Genomic DNA, 7,882 nt, shown 5'->3' with positions numbered 1-7,882 from the left:
ATGTCCCTATTATGAAACAGAGTGAAAATGGCTTGTCCGTGTGTCTTATATACATTGTCCCTATTATGAGACATATAAAAACAAGGCATAAATTACACTAATCTTATAAATATAAATAACAACTCATACTGTTGTGTACAAAAGAACATGAAAAATAGATATAATTTAAAAAACAATAAATTATGATAATACGAGCATGACTTAGTGCGGACTCGTCTCTAGCTTTATCTTCTTTTGGATTTCTTTCATCTTTTCTTGCAGCAATTTTTTTTCCTGTGCTAGCTTCTTTTTTTCTTCTTGTAGTTGTTTCTTTTTGGCCAATTTTTCTTCTTTCTCTTTCTGTTTTCTTTCTTTTTCCAATTGCCATTCGAACCAGGCATCAGAGGTGCCAGCTGCTGGCAGTTTAGGTTTACCGGAGGCTTTCACTTTAACTCTCTTTTTCTTTGGCAGGTACTCGGTTAAAAGAGTGAAAACATTTTTAAATATTTCCATCTTTTTGTCCTTAGCTGAAAAAAATATTATATAATTATTAGTTTATATCATTGCTATATAAAAGTCATTATTATTAAATGTATTGTAGTACCTTCATTAATTTCTTTGGTTTGTTCGGGAACTGGTGAGTCTACATTAGCCAATTTGCTGTCGTTCTCCTGTTCTGATGCATTCAAAGATGAATTTATCCAGTCGCTTTGAGGTTGAACACTGCAGTTTTCTTTGGTTTGTTCGATTACTGGTGATTCTTCATGAGCCAATGTGTTGTCGTACTCCTGTTCTTGTACATTCGAAGATGAATATATCCAATCGCTTTCAGGTTGCTGAGAATGGTCTGTAAATACTTATGTAAATAGTTATTATTAATGTATACGAATGTTTAGATTTAAGATGATACAATATTAACCTACCATTTTCAGCCAAGTCGTCTGATACATTGTCCACATACATGATCTGAGCATTCATTATAGCACGCGATAAATCTATATCGTCTGGAAATTCGACTTGTACATTTTCTTCAAAAGGCTCAATACTTTTTGTTACATTATTGTTTTCTTCTGTACACACAGCTGATCCGTTGTCACAAGTAACTGATGAGTCCAGCTCATTTTGAGTTACAAGTTCATGATTTTCTAAGCTAGAGTGGCTTCTTGCATTTGCAGTATCATCACACGTACTTGAAGAGTCCAGTTCATTAGACTGCGTAACAAGTTCATGATTTTCTACAGTAGAGTTACTTCTAGCATTCACTGTATCACCAGGATTTACTATAGTGTACTTATCAACTAGCAGGACATCACTCTTGATCGTAGGTTTTTTTTTTAAATTACACGAATCTAGATATATAATAAAGGTATCTAATAACTACAGTTACTATTAAAAGAATATAATAAATCGATGATTAAAATTCGCAATAGATTGATTAAAAATTGATTTAAAAGCATTAAAAACAAGTGTTTGTGTAAACTCCAAAATTTGATCCGAAATTCACAGAAATTCAATCCAATTCATTATCAATTTTATATAAATAAAAATTTGTATTTATAAATATAGATTGTGTATATAAATAAAAATCAAAATTTAAATATTTAGTCAATTTAAAAAGTAAAAAGGTAAAAAGGTAAAAATAATAGTTCTAACCAGTTTTCGAAGACTTTAACCGATACCAATACTCAAACAAAGCTTTGTTTTCCAAATTTCCTGTCCACGAGCCAGTAGGTAAATCTTTTTCAAATCTATGTAATAAACCAGGTGATACTTTACTCAGATTATCTTGAAACTTTTGTAGGTGTAAATCTATAGATTCTCCATGACTGGCAGAGACTGGTTCTTTTGATTTTTCTTTTTTCTTGTTAAGGATATCGTAATCCACTGCGTTGGGATTGAACGGTACCAAGCCTGTTGCTCTAAAGCCATTCTTTATGATGTCTTCTTCTTGCATTGACTCGAGCGATTGTTTTAAAACTGTACCTACGTCTTCTTTTTTTAACTCTTTCATATTCTTCTCCGTTTTCCATCTAGTTACAGTTTTCTTCCAAGCCTCTTTAAAGGGATGAAAGAAGGCGATGTCAAGTGGCTGCATGATATGAATAGAGTTCGGGTACAAGCCAATAATTTCTATTTTCTTCTCTCTACAAAATTTCACCAATGGCATTGTAAGATGAGACGAGTGGTTATCCAGGTACAGCACAACAGGAAATTCAATTTCTTCTTGCAATAACCAGGGATAGAATACATTTGTCATGTACTCGTAGAATAACTCCAAGGTCATCCAACCATTATCTGAAATTCCAACACCCCAGCCAGTTGGAATATTAGCTATTATACTTCTTGGTAGCTTTTCTTTATACGGAAACAAGATCATTGGAGGAGCTCGTTTCCCTGACGCACTGTACATAAATAATACTGTGATACCTAGTTTTACATCGTCTGTTATCTTGTACGCTGTCAGACTTCCTTTCTTCGTCAAAATTTTATTAGATTTTGGACAAAGGGCTACGTTGGTTTCATCGCAGTTGAAAAAACGAGTAGGGCTGATATCTAGCAAATTTTTACGGCTTAAATAGTTCTTCTGCTATTCAAACCAATCTTGTAGATCTTCTTGGGTGACGTCAGCTCTCTTGTGGCTTAGATGTTGTGGAGTTCTGATGGTCAAATCAGGATGTCGCCTCTTAAAACCTTCATACCAATGCCTCCCCGGACGATTGGCAATGAAAGGATTGGGTTTTTTTGTTGATGACAGATACATTTCAACTGCATCTATCAAGTCATCTTTTGACACGGGCAAGCCCATCTTTGCCCTGTCAAATATCCATTGTACAATGTCTTCTTCTTCAGTAGCATCAAGGACTGTTGAGGGACCACTTCTTTTGCTCTGAGTCGAAGGATCTTTCACTTTTCTTGCCAGCGTTGCGGGGGGGATACCATAGGTCCTTGCAACGGTTCGTAAAGACAATTGGCTTGCACTGTATGCTTGGATAGCAGTCTTCAGAGCTTCAGAGGTGTACAACTTTCTTTTTATTTTTTTTTCTTTTAACTTCTTTGCCACCAATAGCCACTGCAGATTGCTGTCTCACATTGCTCCTCTTTAGCTTCTGCTCAGCACAATTTGTTGAATTCGATTTAGAATTTTTTTCTTTATCAGCTGTCCTTTTTTTCCGCTTTGGCATCTCGGATTAACAAATCACGCTAAAATAATTATTTTATTAAATTTTGGAGCAAACTTATGCAAAATTTGAGGTTAGATTTCGAAATTGACCCATATAACATCACAAATTCTTACCTGAATAGAAATTTTTTAATAATTGTAAACATCCACGTGTATTTAATACTTAGTTGCAGGTCAAAAACAGTGGTTATTTTAATAAAATTATTTAAACAAATAGCACTTAACACCTCCGTCTCATAAAGCCGTACACGTGCACACGGATGTCCCTGGATTATGGAACAGTCTGTTCCGCGTTTCATAAACATGGACACTTCAAATCGGAGTGTACGTATTGTGAAACACGTGAAATAAAAAATTAAATTGCAAATATTTAAATAAAAAGCTCAACGTTTTTGAAAGTAGGACCTTTAACAATAAAATTGAAATAATAGTCGCGTGTTAACAGTGTTTGAATACTTGATTTTAAATAAATAAATGTATCATCAATGTCCGCCTTGTTGTCCCATAATGACGTCCGCTTCAGTATAGGATCAGAGGCTGTATAAGTATACCGTATTATTTTCTATAAATATACATTACCTCTTATCTGTTCTATATTATAAATTAAATATTAATATTAACAATTATAATAAAGTTGATTTGGATATTAATTATATTGTTTTTTTGGGTTTAATTTACATATTAAATTGTCTGTCTCATAAATGGGGACGCTGCCTCATAATAGGGCCGTTTACCTTAATAGTTGAAAAAATATGCAAGTTAGCATTGCTATTATTTTAGGACGTCCTACGGACAGTATATTACAGGAAATGCTTGAATTGTTTCATTTGTATTTCTTTGAAATAAGTGAGCGAGAGCCAGAAGATGTGTTGGATATAGATGGTAAGTTATTAAAGATGACCACATTATACATTTTTTTTTTTGAAAATCTTCTAATTTTTTTGTTTTTATCAACAGTGTTATGCTTCTTACAAATGTTTTTAAGACGTATCAGGGAAATTGAGGAAGGAGGACATACGATTGACGATTCGTATACGTGATCGGAGGAGGAAGAGGAATAGATTCATATGTTAACAAAAATTTAATTGAATGAGATATAATGTTACAACTTGTAAATATTGAAACAAGTGAATATATTAAAATTTTGTTTAAAACTAAAGTCAATGTTCTTCTTGAAAACTTCCCTAATACTCTTTAACCATTTTTCTCCCCTCTCAAACGACCTCTACGCTATTGAAGGGTCTTTTTCCCTCCACATACCCATTCTAGACCCACCTACTATTTTCCTCCTATGGGTCCTTCTTTTAATTTCACGTTATACCTTTCTTGAACCTTGGACACAGATTCCTTTTTCTTTATACAAGCTGTCGATAAATATAAAGTGAAAAAATATGCAGTATCAAGTGATTATTAATTTAGCGTATAGACAGAATTCTCTAGTAATTCATATAATTACAAGAATAATAGATGAAATTATGCAAAATTTATCACGAGCGGTAAATGAAGAAACAATCGAGACGCATCGAATGGAGTATGAAAATAGTAAGTTATTAGGAATGAGATTGCATCATACATTTTCTAATATCTGATGATTTTTTACAGTAACACGCTGTATACAACTGTTGATGAGAGGTATCAGAATGATTGAGATAGAGGCAGGGATAATTCCGCAGGAAGAGGAGGAGGAGCAGGAGGAGGAGGAGGATGAGGAGGAGACAACGATGGAAGTAGCAAGGGCAGAAGAATAGCTTCATATTTTAAAATATTATATGTTAAAACTCTTTTTAGTTATATATATATATATATATATATATATAATTAGCAACCAGTTCAATATAATTTAGCACTCTAAAATAATATTTCAATTGCTGTTGCTTTATTCGCCTCTTTCTTGCTGAGATATATAGTTCAATTAGCTTAATCCTGTTGAAAAGACAATTTTACACAGCTACAGAAATTAGTGTATTAATAAACACTTATTGTATATTTATACAGGATATGTTATTAACTACTGCCAACCCAGAAAATGTTAAAAAAATAGAGGATTTTCAGAAAAAAATTTTAATCAAAATGTTTAATGTTGTTAATATTTACAGAGTTACATAATAATTTGTTTGGGTGAAAGGTTTGTGTAAATATTTTTACAGACTTTCGCCCAAACAAATTATTGATAAGTAACTTTGTAAATATTAATCATATTAAAAATTTTTATTAGAATATTGATCTTAAAATCCTGACCTCTTTTATGATTTTCCGGGTTGGCACCAGTTAAACACATACCCTTTATAAATTAAAAAAGTGAAAATTATTACTGTTAAATTGAGTGTTTCAGAAATAATATGTTCAATCTTTGTCATTAATTTATTATTTGCACCAGCCATTGAACTTAAAAATTGAAAAATGATTTTTCTTTCATTTTTTTTATTAATATTTTTGAATGACGTTTGCCACAGATTGTTAAGGGAATCTTCGTATTGCTTTGCTTCTTTTCTGTGGTGTTGAGCGTTAATATTGTTTACATTTTCAATGACATATAAGGAAATAAGTTGTGTCAAATTGTCTGTAAACATATAATAGTATTAAAAAATATTATATATGTATATATTGTGACGCTACTGGCTATCCTTGGGGATAGTATAGAAGGGGAGGGAGGAGTGATCCCTCACCGATCGCGTTCGCGTCCCAATAGGCGACTTCCTACTAGACCCGGGAGCCTTCGATGTACTTTTGATAATACCCGAATATTTATTTATACAGAGGGAGTTCTAACCCTCGTACGCGGCTATCGGGGATGGGGTGCTAATATAATAACTCGCTAATCTCGGTAAAACTCTCTTTATTATAATCTCAATGATCAATACAAGATCCGTTTCGCGTTACACGGTAGTGGGGAGTTACGCTGGGTCCTGTGTGTGGACGCGGCCTAAGTGGTGCGAACGCGGCTGAAGTCCCGATGACGTACTAGCTAGCCTCGCGCTCGAGCCACTAGTTGGCGTTCACGGCGGCCCCACCGAGTCGCGCGGTACTCGCGCGCCACCGGCGGATCCCTAGGCTAACTACTACTCGACGCTACGCGGATAAGTCCCTCCTTCCGCGCGTGCGCGTCCCGCGACGGTTACCCGCACTCGCTCCGTTCCCGCGCTTAAACACCACAACGACCCGGATTGTTTACTATCAGACGCCTAAGGTCGCGAGTCCTCACGATAACTATACAAAGTCAGCGGCCTTGAAATGACTGAAGGGAACGTCCCTGTCAACGGTCAAACTCACGCGGAGTCGATGTAATCGCGAACACTTTTACTAAGTCGCGCTTTCACACACACTGACGCGATGTACAGGTCCGACGGAATGACCACTCCGCTAAGTTGCCCGCTTACCCTTGACAGGTGAGCCGGGCCAGCGGTTCCCTATAAAACCGTTCGGTGCTACGAGCCCTAAAGCCCTAGCACACCCCGGGACGTCACAGGACTATAATACAAGACGAATAATCACCCTTACTTCAGCTTTCTAGGGCTGGCTCTCTTCTTTCCCGCTTTTCTCTCTCTCTCTCTATCGTCCCCCTCTCGGCTCTCTCTCTCTCTCCTTTTCTCTCTCTCTCTCTCCCTTTCTCGCTCTCGCCCTTGGTGGCTGGCCCGAAGGGCTTGGGTGTCCCGTTGTCCAATATGGGTTCGCGGCTCCCTGGCAGTCGCTGCACCTCCTTTTTCTAGCTTTGGCGTGGCGGCTGTCAGTGGGGTCGCACTATATCGGCGGCGGGGCACTCTTTAACTCTATGTGTCACCTTTGACATCTAAACTACGTGTGTCGGGGCAGTTCGCGGGAGCAGGTAAGGCCCTGCGCCTGTCCCGCCGCTGCCCCGCTACACTCATCGCGCGACACTAGGAATCCGACAAGTTATCGATCCTAGATCAATACTTATCGGTTGATAACTCCCTAGTTCGCACGGGACCCGCCTATCTAGCGCTTGAGATTAGCAAAGCGCTAGATGGCAGCTATTGTAACGCTGCGGGAACGCAACGTTACAACTCCCCCCTCGTTAGGACCAACGTGAGGGTGACCAACTTCCTCCCGGGTGAAGCCGGCCTCTGGGGTGTCTCTTCCTCCATCCTACAGTTCTCCGGTGCGCGCAATCCTACACTACAATAATAAATAAAAAAATAAAAGAAACGCTCGATTCACACACACACATACTTTATTACATACAAAAAAAAATTTCGGCCTACATAAAAAAAAATAAAAAACAATTTTTTTTGGCTCGATACAAAACAAAAAAAACACAAGACGCGGACTAATTCAATTGGAGGAGTTCCTCCTCCATTGCCTCCTCCCTCTTCCTTTTCTCCTCTTCCCAATCCCGCTTTTCCTTCTGCCACAACCTCCTTTCCTCCTCCTCCTTCCTTCTCTTCTCCTTCTCCTCGCTTTTCCTCTTCCTCTCTTCCTCTCTCTTCCTCCTCTCCCTTTCTTCCTTCTTACGTTGCTCGACGGCAACGCGAATGCGTTGCCGCCGAGCCTCGTCTTCTTCTTCCTCCTTCTTCTTCCTCTCCTCCGCCCGCCTTCTTTGCTGGGCCCTTCCCTGGCCCTTCCTCCGGCCACCCCGTCTGCCACGGTGGGCTTTCTTCTTCGGCTTGGGTACAGCCGATCCGTTTCCCTCCGGTGGTGGCAAAATGGCCGCCTGCGAGGGAGGGCGGATGCCCGTACGGGTGCGGGGTTGATCCGCTACCCGCC

General features: G+C 38.2%; 1 pseudogene; it reads right to left on the bottom strand.

The window, feature by feature from the left end:
* Window positions 1-201: 201 nt before the first annotated feature.
* Window positions 202-2,785, bottom strand: LOC136781610 (putative leucine-rich repeat-containing protein DDB_G0290503; annotated as a pseudogene).
* Window positions 2,786-7,882: the final 5,097 nt, after the last annotated feature.

The sequence above is a fragment of the Prorops nasuta genome, unplaced genomic scaffold (genome assembly GCF_024137725.1).
Source record: "Prorops nasuta isolate Cenicafe-Biocafe unplaced genomic scaffold, Cenicafe_Pnas_1.2 PNAS00023, whole genome shotgun sequence".
In the NCBI taxonomy this organism is placed as follows: Eukaryota; Metazoa; Arthropoda; class Insecta; order Hymenoptera; family Bethylidae; genus Prorops; species Prorops nasuta.
Note: the sequence above shows the minus strand (reverse complement) of the source record. Positions and strands in the feature narration are given on the sequence as shown.